The sequence below is a fragment of the Lepus europaeus genome, chromosome 16, assembly GCF_033115175.1.
Source record: "Lepus europaeus isolate LE1 chromosome 16, mLepTim1.pri, whole genome shotgun sequence".
Lineage (NCBI taxonomy): Eukaryota > Metazoa > Chordata > Mammalia > Lagomorpha > Leporidae > Lepus > Lepus europaeus.
The window spans coordinates 33,314,714-33,332,007 of record NC_084842.1 but is presented as its reverse complement, the minus strand read 5'-3'; positions in this window follow the sequence as shown (position 1 = coordinate 33,332,007).

Sequence of the window (17,294 nt, the reverse complement as noted above, 5' to 3'; positions counted from 1 at the left end):
CCATGAGTAGAAGTAAGGAGATCAGAGAGGTCAATGTTGGAATCATCAACATGAAAGAAGTGATGGCCTGTCTAAGGAACTGCAGGGGAGGGGCCAGTACTGTGGAGTAAAGCCACTGTCTGAAGTGCTGGCATGCCATATGGGCACCAGTTTGAGTCATGGGTGCTCCACTTCTGATCTAGCTCTCTGCTACGGCCTGGGAAAGCAGTAGAGGATGACCCAAGTCTTTGGGCCCCTGCACCTGCATAGGAGACCCAGAAGACTCTCCTAGCTCCTGGCTTCTGATCAGTGCAGCTCCGGCTGTTGTGGCCAACTGGGGAGTGAACCAGTGGATGGAAGACCTCTCTGCCTTTCCTTCTCTCTCTGTGTAACTCTTCCTTTCAAATAAATAAATAAATCTTTTTCTTTTTTTAAAGGAACTGCAGGGGAGAAATAGCTGGATTTGAGATATGTAGGAGGTACATTTGGTTTACATTCTGGAATAATTAACAAATGGATGTAGTTGCCACAGTCTGAGATAGGCAACACTATAGAAGGAACATACTTCATGAGAAAAATGAGTTCAATTTGAACTTGATGAAGTTAAGGTGAGTATAGGACTTCCCAGGGGAATTTTACAGTAGGCAGGTTGGTCTATTAATCCAAAGTATGTGTGTGTGTGTGTGTGTGTGTGAGAGAGAGAGAGAGAGAGAGAAGAAGAAGAAGAAAAGAGAGAAAGAGAGAAGAGAAAAGAGAAAACATAAACAGATCTGAGAGTTATCACTTCTTAGCTAAGATGTGGAGACACAGTAGCAGATGAGACAGAGGAGTAGATGACACAGCTTATGGACTGAATGGAAAAGAACAGGGCCTAGGGCAGAGTCTAGAGGAAGACAAACATTCAAGATTGAGGCAAAAGCAAAAACAAGAGAGATCCTCAACAACCTTCTGAATTTTGCAGATTCTTTTCACTGTATGCTTTAAGGATCCCTGGTCTGCATGTGTGTAAAGGAGACAAGACTGATATAGAATTCAAGCAAATTCAAAGACTAAAGTTTAAATAGTAGTGCACATACTCAATCACCCCCCTGACACAAAGATCCACATTCACATTCACATTCTCATACACACACTCACACAGCTTCCATCTTCTACTCAACTCTCTGCCGCAACAGTCTCCCCTTTCAGCTTTAGCTTTAGTTGCACGCGCTATCAGGAAACAGTGGTAGGAGATGAGAGGGAAGGATGAGAAAAATTAGGGTAATTATTCACAGTTCCTCCCATGCTTTGGTACTGGTGTTATCTCTGCAATGGCAGTTCTGAAAATTTTAAGTTCCCACCAGGGTCCCTCCTCCATAGCCCCAATGTCCCAGGGCTCTGTAAACATGGTTTCTTCCAAAGGGTACCAGTTGTGAAGCTGAGCCCCTCACAGTGCCTTGTATGTGCTAAATACCATCAAGTCCTAGTCTCCCACTGCCACCGAGCTTCCATCCTTTAGATTAAAGTTTCCATGCTTTGCTTTTATGATTGCAAATAAACCTCTTACTAAAATTAACTTAGTATATTGAGGGAGTATTATAGACAGTTCCACAGGGTCCTTGTTCACAAGACTCATGAAGTCATTTATCTTCCTTATATGTAGTATCTCCACAATTAGTCTTGTCTTGAGGGCTTTTTTTTCAAGAACTGCAGGCCCTGAGCAAGAAATAACCACCACCTGACTGACAGAAGCCTACTTTGTCATCATCAAAATTTCTAAAAGAATGCTCTATCACTGACCAATCAAAGGAGGGTCAAAAGCACTGTCGACCAACCAGAGATGTCGACAGGAGGTGAACATGCACATCTCAGCCCCAACTTCAATTTTTAAGCTCCTTTACTCCCACTCTCAAGGATCCTGGGAATAGATAGCTGCCTGGTATCTTGCTCTGCACCTTGCAATGAATAGCTTCATGACTCCCTGATGTCACTAACTGGCTTGCTGTATGTTGGGAAAGTGGTCCCAGATCTGGGGGTGAGGGGTGGGGTTTCTACAACAGTTGTCTCTCCTGCTCATGCTTCTGTTAGTAATTATTTCACTATAACAAAATCTACATCAGCTTACTTATTTGTTCATCAAAGTTCTCAACATTTTCTAAGATACAGATCTGTCTACATGTACCTAACCTCTCATTTGCAAGGCCTCAATCCTTTTACCCATGATTTGAATCCCATTATTTCTACTTCCCCAGGAACCTCAGGCTATTAATTATTCTTTCCCTATCCTGATTTATTTATTTATTTATTTATTTATTTATTTATTTATTTATTTTTGCTTTCCCCTTTCTGCTGGATACTTGTCATTGCCTTTGAACATGCTCGGGCACATGCCTTCTTAAGGAAAACTAGCCAATCTTTGACTCTATTCACTCCCTCCAGGTAGTGTCTTATTCTTTCATCCCAGGCAATTTTGTTAAACTACTGAAGTGATTTTTATTTATTCTTTCTATTCCCCCAACTACAATCATCTTTAGCTGACTCCATCTGGTCTTTGCTTTAAGTATATCCTTGAAGCAGCCCTCATTAATGTCATCAATGATTTCTGTGCCCCTAAATTCAATGGATGTTAATCATTTTTCAACATTCCATCCTTTTTGAAATACATCCTGTTTTCCCTTTGGAAGCTGAAAGGACAAATACAAATTGAAAATAAGAGGTTTAATTCTCCTTGCTGAAAATAAGAAATTCCTCCCTAGCCCTTTCTCTCAAGGCATTTACTTTAGAAAACTTGTAAGCACTTTCTCCTCTCTTTGAAATGTATATAAATCCTTTTGAAGATGAGATAGGCTCTCTGTCAGCTTTATGACCCAGCAATATCTTTCTCAGGGACCTGAGAGCCATCTCTTTGAAAATGTAAACATCTGGGGAGATAACAACCCTATCTTCAGGTTTCTGTGTTAGGGTACAAGTTTAACATCAGTGAGTAGTGGGTGTCTCTTTCCAAGTTGCAAAGTTACCTCCTATCATACAAATATAACAAATTTGTTTTCTCTCTAGCACACATGGTCATCCCAATTATCAGATAAAGGTAGGATTAGTAATATATGACAAATGTTAATGTCAAGTCTTCTTTCTTGAAGACTAGTTATTGTTTATTTTGAGAATGCCTATGAAATTGATTTAATCTACTTGTCTATATAAACAGGTTAGAATTTTTTCTGTCTCTGTAATTTCTTAACAGATTGCCCAAGATGTGCCTCATGTTTTGGTTTAATACTTGTTCAGTGATAAAGAATGCTTTCTTTCTCTTCTTCCTTTGTGGAGAGAATTTCTGGGTTGGGATATTTTGTTTCAAATTATACTCATACTTTCCCAACACTAGTTATCACCAACATTTTTCATTTTCCATTCTGTGTAACAATATCACACCTTTCACCAATTATTTTTTTCTATATAGCTAAATGATTTTTCAAAAATAGGAGTAAGATTACATGAAAGCCAATAACTACCACTTAAAATACTTCCCTGACCCTTAGGATATAAATTAAACCAGTAAGATGGGCTAGACAGGCCCACAGTCTGTAGTCCACACTCTCCTTATCTCCAGTTACATTAACCTTGCAGTTTCTCAAATGTACCATACTCTTAAAGTTAGGAAAATTCTCCCTTCTCCCCACCATCATTTTGCCTAATTACCTTTAAGTCATCATTAGGATTTTGGCTCAAGTATCACATCTTCAGGGAAACTTAACATAAGTCAGATTGTCCTGACATTGCTATCAGAATACTGTATTTATTTTTCATATACAAATATAAAACTACCACAGATTTTGTTTTGGAATTATATGATTTATATCTGTCTATTCCATTTGACTGTAAATTCAAAGAGGGCAGGATCTTTATTATCTGTTTTAACTTACCATTGCTTCCTCATAGCCTAAAAAGCAAACTGCACTGTATAGTAGTAGCTCAAAACATGTTACAGGGGCTAGCGCTGTGGCATAAATGGGTAAAGCTGCCACCTGCAGTGCTGGCATCCCATATGGGCACTGGCTCAAGTCCCTGCTGCTCCACTTCCAATCCAGCTCTCTGCTATGGCCTGGGAAAGCAGTAGAAGATGGCCCAAGTCCTTGGGCTCCTACACCCACGTGAGAGACCTGGAAGAAGCTCCTGGCTCCTGGCTTTGGATCAGCTCAGCTCTGGCCGTTGCAGCCATCTGGGAAATGAACCAGAGGATGGAGGAACTCCCTCTCTCTCTTTCTGCCTCTGCCTCTCTGTAGCTCTGCCTTTCAAATAAATAAATAACCTTTTTTAAAAAAGCTACAGTCAACTGTTCCCCATCAAAATAAATGGTTACTATTGTAGGCAATAAGTGAAAAAAATTCAGGAAGTTCAATATTGATTTTTTTTTTTTCAATTGTCAACTGCCTCTTCAGTCTTAACTCTAGAAGTTTGTGGTTAAAAATCAACTATTGGAGCTGGTATTGTGGTGTAGCCGGTTAAGCTGCCACCTACAAAGTCAGCATTCTATATGAGGGCCAGTTCAAATCCCAGCTACTCCACTTCTGATCCAGCTTCCTGCAGATGTGTCTGGGAAAGCAGCAGAAGATGGCCCAAGTATTTGAGTTCCTGCACCCACTTGGGAGACCTGGAAGAAGCTCCTGGCTCCTGACTTCCATCTGGCCCAGCCCTGGCAGTTGCAGCCATTTTGGGGAGTGAACCAACAGATGGAAAATCTCCCTGTCTCTCCCTCTCTCTCTCTCTGTAACTCAGCCTTTCAAATAAATAAATAAATCTTTAAAAATTCAACTATTTTATCATGTGTTTTTGTTATAGTATTCTATTTGCAAAACTAGTGTTCACTATAACAAAAACAATAGATGAGCTGCAGCTCATCTATTATTGTGTTAAAAACAAACCCCAAACCGGTGGTTTAAAACAGGAGTGGACAAACTTTTTCTGTAAAGAGTCATGTAGTAAATATCTTAGAAATCCCAATTGCAACTACTTCACTCTGTCATTGAAGTTAAAAGCAGCTGTCAATAATATAGAATGAATTCAACTTGATTGTGTTTTTTTAGTTTTAAATTTTAATTTAATTTAATTTATTTATTTGACAGGTAGAGTTACCGTGAGAGGGAGAGACAGAGAGAAAGGTCTTCCTTCCATTGGTTCACTCCCCAGATGGCTTCTACGGCCCGTGCTGCGCCAATTAGAAGCCAGGAGCTAGGTACTTCTCCTGGTCTCCCATGCGGGTGCAGGGGCTCAAGCTCTTGGGCCGTCTTCTACTGCTTTCCCAGGCCACAGCAGAGAGCTGGATCAGAAGAGGAGCAGCTGGGACTAGAACCGGTGCCCATATGGGATTAACCTACTGCGCCATAGCACTGGCCCCAATTGTGTTTTAATACTTTACTGATGCACACAGAAAATGAAAATTCTGGTGATTTTCTTGTGTTGCAAATATTACTATTATTTTCTTTTTCAACCTTTTCATAATGTAGGAACTATTCCAAGCTCATGGGCCATACAAACACAGGCTAGATTTGACTCACAGGTAATAGCTGGCCTACAACAATATAACCTTTATCTGGGGAATGAGAATTAAGACAGCACAGACAGTTGCTGCTCTTGATGTTGGCAGAGGTCATTTGGTGGTACTTAGCTTTGAATGCATTGGCCTGGAGGGTCTAAGACAGCTTTATTCATATTTCTGGCACCTTGGTGGTACTGCTTGCAAGGCTGAGCTCAGCTCAGATTGTGACTCTGATCACTCAACTGCCTTTCAGAGAGACTTAAGTTTACTGATATATATTTTAACGAAGGGTAAACTATTTTCCCACATGTAAAATGAGTCAAGTTTTGCAAAGAAGAAATTACTCTTATCAGCATTAACAAAATACAATGGTGTACTCATATAAGTTTCTTAGTTATCTCAAAAGAAAGTGCTTATGCTAATACACACAGTCAGGTTTTATATAACTGTTCACTTTTCATATCATCATTTCCTGCTTTTTCTTCATCCTTCAATTGCCTTTTCTTTTAGCTCAAAACAAGCCTGCAGAGTAAATGCTAAAGCATAATCCTGTATTAATTTATGGGCCATGGTGTGGCTTATGAGAAATGAAATGCTCTGGTCCCATGAAATCCTAATCACTTTCACAGCCAGCAGGTGCTAGAGTTAAAGCATTTCCAGTGAAGTGAACAAGAACATTAAATAAAACCAGTGCTTGGGACTGGATGCATTTAAGTCAGGAAGAGGAAAGTACTGTGTTACTGATCAAAGCTTGGCCCAGGGAGGCAACTCTATTTGGCTTTAACTCAGTGGGAAAGGCAGTAACTTCAAATCCATGGTCAGTTCAATTCAATTTATGAGAGACTTACCCTGTTATTTCTGTATTGCATACCAAGCAGAGAGGTTCTGAGCTGGCTTATGAAAAATCTCCCAGGTGAAAGAGATACATAAAATTTGTACCCTAGGTAAGTTCTTTCAACTATCCCTGACCCTTTGAGCCATTCTCCCAAAGCAGATCAGAATCTCAAAAGAAAGCGAAGGCATTTGTGTTTGGAGTGGACTGCCCTAGTCCTTTCCCTGGTGAAAATTTACCTCTTATGCAGCACAAGTGGTGGGAAAAGCCTTTCCTATTAACTACTGAGTAGAAGCTGCTCAAATGAAAGCAGGTTTGGGAAAAACTCAAATATAGATGTGTTCAGATAAATGAGTTTCCTGAATATACAAACGAATATACAAATAACTTTTCTAAAATCTAAGAACAATAGACATAAAGACACTTTTAAATACACTACAAATAAAAAATAAGATGAATTAAGGCACAATTTTAAAGTAATATGATTGCTTAGTTCTGATCAATTTTGGCAATCCAAAACAAATTCTCAAAGCTGGCAAAAATTTTACATATATCCTAAACAGCAGAATGCTGCTAAATGTAATAGAGTAAAAAGGTGAAGAGAAATAGAATGATAAGTCAAAAATTATTTGGTCAAAAATTGCTGATACAGGTTTTGGAATGCCTCATATGAACATTGTAGCAGGAAATTTATATTTGTAATGACGTTAAATGAATAGTAAATAGAATCAGTTTGGCTTTCCCTTATTCAATTTTGATGTCAAATAGAATATTGCCCATGTTTTAATTGTGAGTGCCATCTTTATTTTGAATGCCAGTTTTACTTAAAACCTTATTTTAAGTAAAATAACTTTTATTTTACATTACTTATAAGCAATGTAAAATGGCTCTGGAAATGCATAAGTATAATAGCATTGAGATATCTGGAATTAAAATAAAGACAGTACTTTTAATTGCCTTTAGTATCACTTCTAAGTCTAGTGCAGTATTTAGAAATGCCTTTCAATTACAAATGCAATAATAGTTATATTGGTCAATGATACCATCCTGGATGTATATAGGAAAATCTAAGAAATATTGGTTCATATTGTGATATGAGCATTGAGGAAAGATTGAGAAATTGCTTATATGCATGGAGTAGGAATGGGAAAAAGGAAGTGAATGGAGATTTTCAACAAGGCTGATCATAAACTTAGGTATGACTGTCTGGATGAGAACACTCAGAAGAGGTGGGGGAAGGAGGAAATGGTGTCCATGTGACAAGTGTATGAGGGTTTATGTTTATTTGTTCACACTAGATAATAAAATTATTGTCTAGATTTGTAATATACAAAAGAAAACCCTTCAGAGGCTCTTCAATTTGATACCTTCAGTTAGTCTATGTCCTGAAAGAATATCTACAGGAATATTTTATCAGCAAAGATCCCCAGTCTGCTTCTTTCCTTCAACCAGTTTTGTCAGAATCATAACACAAATAATTCAGTTTTAAAAAACAAAGCTGTTCAAGAATATGACTACTAATGGAGCACTTGAAAGCCCTTCTTATTTTGACAAGCCAAGTTCAAATAGTGTTTGTGGGCATGAGAACATGGTTTGTTTTTATCTGCATCCAGACACCTTATCCCTGGAAAAGTTTTGTGCTATGAGTTTTTAAAAGAAATAATGTCTAGAGTTTTGACAGTGTTCTTTCTGATAATCCTTAACCAATTAAAGAGGACCCACCAGAGACTTGTTCATAAAAGATTTACAGAAAAGTCACAGTGTAGTTGAATTCAAAATGAAGAGTGTAGATAAGTGAGCAATTTTAGAATAATAACATATTCAGTAAAAGACAAAACATATCACCTCAAAATACAATGGAGCCATATTTTAAAAATATCTTGGGAGACATTTCTCTCTCCTAACAACTCTTTAGAATAAATAGATTTCTTCAGAGTTACTTTGAAAGCCTATAACACTTAATAGGTAATTGGGTCAGCAATCACCCTGCTTTGAGATCACACTCCAGGGATACATACATTTTGCCCTCAAGCAACAGCATCAATCTGAACATTTGCAAAACAAAAATGTTAGCTTGATTGTCTGTAACTGAACTCAAACTAGCAGCAGAAAAGCCAGCTTATTTGCTTCTAAGAAACTTTGCACCTCAAGTCCGGCTTAATTCCATTTGCGGCCATCCAGTAAATTTCATTATTTTTTTTGAATATGATGTGATTTTGGCAAGATTCAATGTTTTCTTAAGTTAGGGACAACAACAATAGGAATGAAGTCTGTAAAAGGAAATAGGAACCATGGAATTTCATTCTGTAGGACAGAGTGGGCAAGGGAGTGGAATTCAAACACACTCCATTCCAGTTGGATGTTAGGCATTGCAGCAGGTGCTTCATAATTTACAATCATCAAAATAGCCTTATATAGCATATAAGTATCTCTAATTTGACAGATGTCAAACGGGCCCAGAGAAGTTAAGTAATTTCTCCAATGGCACATCATAGATAATATTGTAGCAGAAAAATAATTCTGATTTGTTTGTCAAATTCCAAAAGTCTCTTACATTCTTTCCAATGAGTCTGACCCATCAGGAAGAGAACTTGGTTTCATCTAGCTCAACGATGCTAAACTTTTAGTGTATGTGTGAATTGGCTGGGGATCTTGTGAAATGCAGATTTTGATGTAGTAGGCTCTGGGAAGGGGCCTGTGATCCTCATATTTAATAAGCTTTGAGATGCTGCTGCTGAAGTTGGTTTGGGTAGTTAAAGTAGCTAGTCTCCAATTTACTCACTCAGGTTCAGTTGTGGAATCCTAAGGTTCACAGTGTAGCCAGTTAGTGACAGGGATGAGTTTGAGTCATCGTCAAGGCTAAAAGGTAGTCTTAGAAGTAGTCCCCTCCTATTCTCCAAGTCCCCATAATAGAGTCATGTAAAAATGCATGTACTTGCTGTGCAAACTCAGTTGCAAGCACTCCCAGGGCCTCCCTTTTCTTTCTTTCTTTTCCTCCCTCCCTCCCCCCCCCTCCCTCCCTTCCTTCCTTCCCTCTTAAAGATTTATTTATTTATTTGAAAGTCAGAGTTACACACAGAGAGAAGGAGAGCCAAAGAGAGAGTTTTCCATCCGCTGGTTCAATCCCCAATTGACTACAATGGTGGGAGCTGCACCAATCTGAAGCCAGGAGCGAGGAGCTTCTTTCAGATTTCCCACATAGGTTCAGGGGCCCAAGGACTTGGGCCATCTTCTACTGCATTCCTAGGCTAGAGCAGAGAGCTGGATTGGAAGTGGAGCAGCCGGGACTCGAACTGGCATTCATATGGGATGCCAGCACTGTAGGCAGCAGCTTTACCCGCTATGCCCCAGTGCCAGACCCCAGGCCTCCCTTTTAAATTGGGCTGCTTTCCTATCTTTTATTTGGAATTTTGGAATCATCATGCCCAGGCAAGTAGTGTAAAGGAATAAAGCATGGGCCGGCTTTGTGGTGCACTGAGTTAAGCCACCACCTGTGATGCCGGCATCCAGTATGGTAACGGGTTTCAGTCCCAGATCTTCAATTTCTGTTCCAGCTCCCTGCTAATGTGCCTGGGAAAGTAGTGGAAGCTGGTCCAAGCATTTTAGGTCCTGTCACCCACAAGGGAGAACTGGATAGAATTCCAGGCTTCTGGCTTTGGCCTGTCCCAGCCCCAGGCATTGCAGCCATTTGAGGAGTGAACCTGTGATTAGTAGATCTCTTTCTCTCTTTCTTTCTCTCCCACCCTCTCTCTGTAACTCTTCCTTTCCAATTAAATAAATAATTTTTTTTAATTGGAAAGGCAGAGTTACACAGAGAGAGGAGAGGCAGAGAGAGAGAGAGAGAGAGAGAGAGAGAGAGAGAGAGAGAGAAAAGTTCTCCATCTGATAGTTCACTACCCATTTGGCCACAACGGCCAGAGCTGTGCTGATCTGAAGTCAGGAGCTTCCTCCAGGTCTCCACACAGGTGCAGGGGCCCAAGCACTTGGGTCATCTTCCACTGCTTTCCCAGGCCATAGCAGAGAGCTGGATCGGAAGTGGAGCAGCCGGGATTTGAACTGGTGTCCTTATGGGATGCTGTCACTGCAGATGGCAGCTCAACCCTCTATGCCACATTGCCAGCCCCAACAAATAAATCTTAAAAAAAAAAAAAAAAAAAGGAACAAAGCAGTATTGGTAGGGTGCTGACAAATCTGACAACTTGTGTCTATCCCAAGAGGGCAGCTCATAATACAGTTCCTAATGATCACCACCATGTGGAATACAGTTGTAAGGGAAACAAATCTTCCAGGTTTTCAGAGTTGCAAATATGGAATTTCCCCTTTTAAATAGACCATTTTCAAATAAGTTTTAGGTGTACAGCATAACTGAGCAGAGAAAACAGAATCACCTTATACCTCCAGCCTCCTTTCCTGTCTTTCCCACTGTTGATATGCCATTCTAACTGGTACATTGGTTGCAACCCAAGAAGCTACATAGATTATCACTGAAAATCCACTGTTTAACCTAAGGGTTAACTCCTCGTACTGTACATCCTACGGCATGTATTCATCATTGTAGTATTACAAATAATAGTTTGCTGCTCTAAAACTTCTCTGTGTTCTGCCTATTCATCCCTTCCCCTCCACTAACCTGGCAACCACTACAAGTTTTACCATCTTAACAATGTTGCTTTCACAGAAATGTCATATCCTTGGAATCATATAATATGTAGCCTTTTTAGATTGGCTTCTTATACTTTGTAATGTGCATTTAAGTTTCCTTGATGTCTTCTCACAGCTTGAAAATTTATTTTTTAAAAATGTTTTATTGAAACACATTCTTTTTAAAAATTTTCTAATTTATGTGAAAGGCAGTGAGACAGACACAGAAAGAGCTCCCATTCACCAGTTCACTTCCCAAATGCCCAAAACAGTCAGAACTGGACCAGGCCAAAATTGGGAGCTGGCAACTCCATCTGGGCCTCCCATGTAGGTGGCAGGGAACCAAGTACTTGAGCCATCACCTGCTGCTTCCCAGGGTGTATATTAGCAGGAAACTGCAACAGAAGTAAAGCCAGGACTCTGATAAAGGAAGCGAGCATCCTAAATGTTGCCTTAAACACTAAGCCAAATGCCCACTGAAAAGCTCATTTCTTTTTGGCACTGAATAACAGTTCATTGTCTGGATATGCCATAATTTATTCATCCACTAACCTACTGAAGGACGTCTTGATAATTGCAAAGCTGTGGCAATTATGAATGCAGTAGCATAAGCATCTTGTGTGCAAGTTTTTGTATGGATGTAGTTTTTTGCTCACTTGCATATATACCAAAGATTGTGATTGCTGGCTTATATGTTTAATATTGCAATAAACTGCCACAATTTATTTCTCATATTATTTTTCATGTACCATTTTGCATTCTCATCAGCACTAATGAAAGTTTGTCCTTGCTCCACATTCTCCTTTCTCTCAAATTGAGAGAAAAAAAAATACACACACAAGATATCATCTCCTTCTGGTTATAATAGCTACTATCAAAAAGAAAAAAAAAAAACTTTGTTTCTTTATTGATTTGAAAGGCAGAGAGAAAAAGAGATCTTCTATCCACTGGTTCATTCACCAAATGCCTGCAACAGTCAGGGCTGGGCCACTTTGAAGCCAGGAGCCCAGAACTCATTCCAGGTCTTCCATGTAAATGCCAAAGACCTAAGTATTTGAGTCATCACATTCTGCCTCCCAAGGTGTGCATTTGAAGGAAAATAGATCAGAAGTGGAGCTGAGACTAATTCAAGGCATTCTGATATGGGATGCAGGTGTCCCAAGTAGAATTTTACCCACTGTACTAAACACCCAGCCCTTTATTATTAAATTATAATCTTAACTATGATTAATTATTTTCATCTATCCTAATTAAAGCACTGCACCCATTAAACAACTTCCCCTTTTCCCCTGCTCTCCAGCCCTGGTAACCATCCTTCTGCTTTCTGTTTCTATGAATTGTCTTACTCTAGGTACCAATCTCAGATATATGCAATTACGGTTTTTGTCCTTTTGCATAAAACTGGTTTTATGCACTTGCTGTAATGTCCTCAAGGTTCACCCATCTTGTAGCATGTGTCAAAATTTACTTTCTTTTTAAGGCTTAGTAATTTCCACTGTATGTGTACAAACCATCTCATTTGTAGGTAAGAACAGTAAAGTTTACCAGTCTTAATTGCCCAAAGTTTCACTGGCACAACTGCAATTTTACATTGCCTATACCTTTCCATTCCAGTAGTACTGGTATCTTCCAATTGTACATTGTGAATAACCTGATTGTTTCAGGGATTCAACAATGAGAGACATTCTGTTACAAATGTTTTTGAGAGGTAAATTCCTAGTCAAGAAAACCCTGAGACAAAGACTTGCACACAGGAGGTTTGTTGGGAAGTGTGGGAAGTGCTCTTGTGATTATTAACCTGTGGTGCAGAATCAGCAAAGGTATGAACCAGCCCCATGGAGACTTCTGATAACAGAATCTCCGTGGCACAGTATGTTGGTTTCTAAGCCCAATTGTTGGAGAGTCTAATTAATTCAGAAAGACCAGTTTAGCCTAAATTCTTCTACAACTAGTTAGTATCTCAGTAAACAACACTGCAGGATCTTCATTCAATGATTGTTTCCTTTTCAATCATCTAGGATCCTCCACGGGATGGCTGTTTTTGGGTGATCAGATATTTATGTGTTTTTGCTTGCTCAGCCTTTCATATCTAGACTAATATCAGAGAAGTCCTTACCTTCTATTTTGTAGGTTTACCACAGAATTTGATTCACTTGTGAAACTGGGTTCAAAATGCTCCAGTGAGTAGGGGATTATCTTATTGGCAGTGCACCATTAAAGAATCTTACTAAATAATACCAACTAGCAGTTTCTTTCCAATGATAACATCTGGCTAGATGAGACACCTGGATGGTCTGGATCCATTTAAATATTTTTCCAAAATAAGTCAAATGTAGTGGAAGAACTAAGTGTTTTCGTGATTTTTGCACCTTACTTTAACTGATAAAAATATCAAATAATTCAAACAAATCTTATTATAAGATATACCTCAAAAAATACACTATGAATAACAGCCCATATCTAATGGTCTTAGGTTCTATAGCCACTATTAAAATATGGATTTGTTCTCTGTGCCTCAGGATATCAGAATCTTAGATTCAATTAGTTTATTTCCTATATCTATAACTTTGTGTGAAAGTTAAATTTGAGAAAACCTAGTAATTTGTACTCATATGACTCACATGAGTATAGAATACAATGTTTTGTTCAAAAATACATAAACTTGGGGTTATAAATTACACATGATCTAATTTCTGCAGAATTTCAAAATAAATACTATTTCTGTGGCCTACTCTTTAAATGATGAGTCTTCTAATTATCAGCTTATTAATAAAATACTCCTGTATTTTATCTCAAAGATGTAGTACGGTTGTAAAATCTTAATCCTCTGAACCATGATTTACATTCATAAAGTTAGCTTTAACAAACCTTACTATATTATCAGGGCAATATATGCATACGATCTTTAAAAACTCTAATAGAGGATATCTTATCATAGAATTATCAGTGCCTGCCTAAGTACCTACTTCTACTTTGTATAAGAAATCACTCTTGATTTCTCCTGGTAGTAACCTCCATATCTTTAAGGGGGAGTGGTACTTGGGCCTCTTCCTGTGATTAATAAAGTTTGGACATGAAGATTATGCTCACAATTACCCTTGTAGTGAAATACCACAGTGGCACACAGTTCCTTTCTTTATTTCCTCTAAGCATTTACACTTTTGTTTCCTGTTTCATTACCTGTTGGCAGTGTCTCCTGATTTTTAATTTTGAAAGATCAGAATATTCTCACCCCATCCTTTGATCTTTCTTTCCTTTCCGTCGCCTATGTTATGTTGTTATGGTTACATTTTATGCTTAAACATGTAAACAGTTGACAATCTAATCATTAGGCGTATTAAGCTTTCTGTTTGATTCTAATAGTCAAGATAATGACTTGGACGCTTAGACCAGCTTGTCCAGCTCTGCCCCCAAGTTTGCTCAGGATGTGATTTCAGTGTGTGTGTATAATGTGGAAGAAGCTAAAGATTAAATAAAGATTCCAATAGTTGAAAATCAATAACAACCTTGACATTCTATCTATATAATCATGTAGGGATACAGTTAGCTGCTTAATACATTTGGGTACTGACTGCTTTTTAAATATTTGAGGATACAGCTTTTTATTTTTATTTTTACTAAAAGGTAACATAAACTCTTAATATAAAAGGGCTGCAGCATTCGCTAAATTAAGCTTCTCACATCATGCACAATCTTACCTTCTGTAGGACAGTGTCACTGGCTTCCCTCTCTCAGGGACCAAAGGCTACACCAGGAATGTAACTTTCACTCAATTTTGGTATCTTTGGTGAAATAAATCAAGAACTTACAGTGCACAGAAGTGCGTGACTCTTCTTCACACATCTGTAATCAATCTGAAGGTTCCAACTGTTATTCCCTGCAAAAGCAAGAAATATTCTCTGTGTACTAAGTCTTCCTCCCTTCCTTTTTCTATTTCCCTTCAGCCGCAGTGTCTCCTTTTTTTCACTTTCTTCCTTCCCTCTCTTTTACACTCTTTAATTTTTATCTTTTCTAACAAATTTTATTCTAGCCTAATTTTTCCAAATCTGGCAACAGGCCTGGTCTACTACACAACTTATATCACTGATTTCTTGAGTTAGAAACTATTGTTTCCTTGGATCCACATCTCCCTTCCTCCCTCCCAAAATGTATGCTCACTTTGCTGGATTAACTTCAAAGGCAGAGTGTATGGAAAGTAAAATTTCCTTAATCTTGTACACATGTACAAGATCTTTTAGTCTGAATGCTGGCTTATCTGATTGGTAGGTTTTGTTCACGTGTGAAAGTGAGAATTGTGAATGAATGTTCTCTTGTTGTTAATTCACTATTTTACTTGCTTTTTGTATTATTACTGAAATTTCTGATTTAATTTTTTTAGTTTTATGAGCAAATCAGTCCTGCTCCACAAACTTCAGGTTATAACCTCCTTCACTTGACTATTTTTTTTGACATCTTTTTCTACCTTGTATTTTTAAATAATTTAAATTCACTTTTTTATTTGAGAGGGAGAATGAAAGAGAGAGAGGGAGAGAGAGAGAGAGGGAGAGAGAGAGAAAGAAAGAGAGAGGAGGAGAGGAGGGGGGGGGAGAGAGAGAGAGAGAGAGAGAATGAATGTGAACATGTGAGCACTCTCATGTGCTGGCTGGTTCACTCTCCAAACGTTCACAATGGCTGGGTAAGGCTGAAGCTAGGTGTCAGGAACTCAATCCAGGTCTCTCATGAGTGGCAGGGCCCCAACTACCTGAACCATCTCTTACTGCCTTTCCAGGGTCTGCTTTAGTAGGAAGCTAGGTTCAGGAGCTGGAATTGAAGAGTTATACTCTTGTACTCCTAGATACATAGGTGTCTTAACCACTAGGCCAAATGCCTATCCCCTCAATTCTTTTTGTGTTCCACTGACCTCTTTGTATTTCCTTTGATATCAAAGAAAATTTTTGAAAATTCTTTTTTCTTTTAAAATAATTTTAAGGTAGTCCAGGAGGGCAATAAACACTTGTGTATAATCTACTTGACATGCAAGCTTCTGAAAAGGTATTAAACGTTACTAGTGAGAAGGCATCCCTTGGATAAGTCAGTCATTAGAAATTGGGCTTAGAGACATAATGATGTGCTCTCTGGCTAGGTTTCTTTTCCTGTAGGGGAGATGCAGTGGGGTGGGGCGAATCTATAGGTATGTGGCAATGCCACTTGTGCTAGCACAGAGTTGAAGTGGCATAAGCAGTTGGTGTCTAGTTTTTCAGTTTATATTATTGGACTTAATGTGGTGAATTGGAGGCAGAAGAGTCCAATATAATTCAACTGACACCAATCAAAACTTCATGACTTATTAGATATAGTAGTTCAAAGAAAATAATTCTGACTTTTCCTGCTTCAGCATGGATAATAATAGTAGCCAACATTTACTGAGCACATTTAATATACCAGACACTGTTCTAAATACTTTAGGAAAGTCTTACACCGCCCTGTAAGACACATGTCAGGGCTGGCAGTGTGATGCAGCAGGTTAAGCCTCCATCTGCAGCACCAGCACTCCTTTTTTTTTTTTTTTTTCATTTAGAAAACTTTTATTTAATAAATATAAATTTCTAAAGTACAACTTTTGGATTATAGTGGTTTTTCCCCCCATAACCACCCTCCCACCCGCAAACCATCCCATCATACTCCCACTCTCATCCCATTCTTCAAGATTCATTTTCAATTATCTTTATATACAAAAGATCAACTTAATATATATTAAGTAAAGATTTCAACAGTTTGCACCCACCCAGACACACAAACTATAAAATACTGTTTGAGTACTAGTAGTATTGTTAATTTGCATAGTACAACACATTAAGGACAGAGATCCTACATGGGGAGTAGGTGCACAGTGACCCCTGTTGTTGATTTAACCATTGACATTCTTATTTATGACATTACTAATCACCCGAGGCTCTTGTTATGAGCTGCCAAGGCTATGGAAGCCTCTTGAGTTCACAAACTCTAACCTTATTTAGACAAGGCCATAATCAAAGTGGAAGTTCTCTCCTCCCTTCAGAGAAAGGCACCTCTTTCTTTGATGGCCTGTTCTTTCTGCTGGGATCTCACCCACAGAGATCTTTCACTTAGGTCATGTTTTGCCACAGTATTTTGGCTTTCCATGCCAAAACTCTCATGGACCTTTTAGACAGATCCGAATGCTTTAAGGGCCGATTCTGAGGCCAGAGTGCTGTTTAGGGCATCTGCCATTCAATGAGTCTGCTGTGTATCCCGCTTCTTGTGTTGGATCATTCTCTTTTTTAATTCTATCAATTATTATTAGCAGACACTGGTCTTATTTATATGACCCCT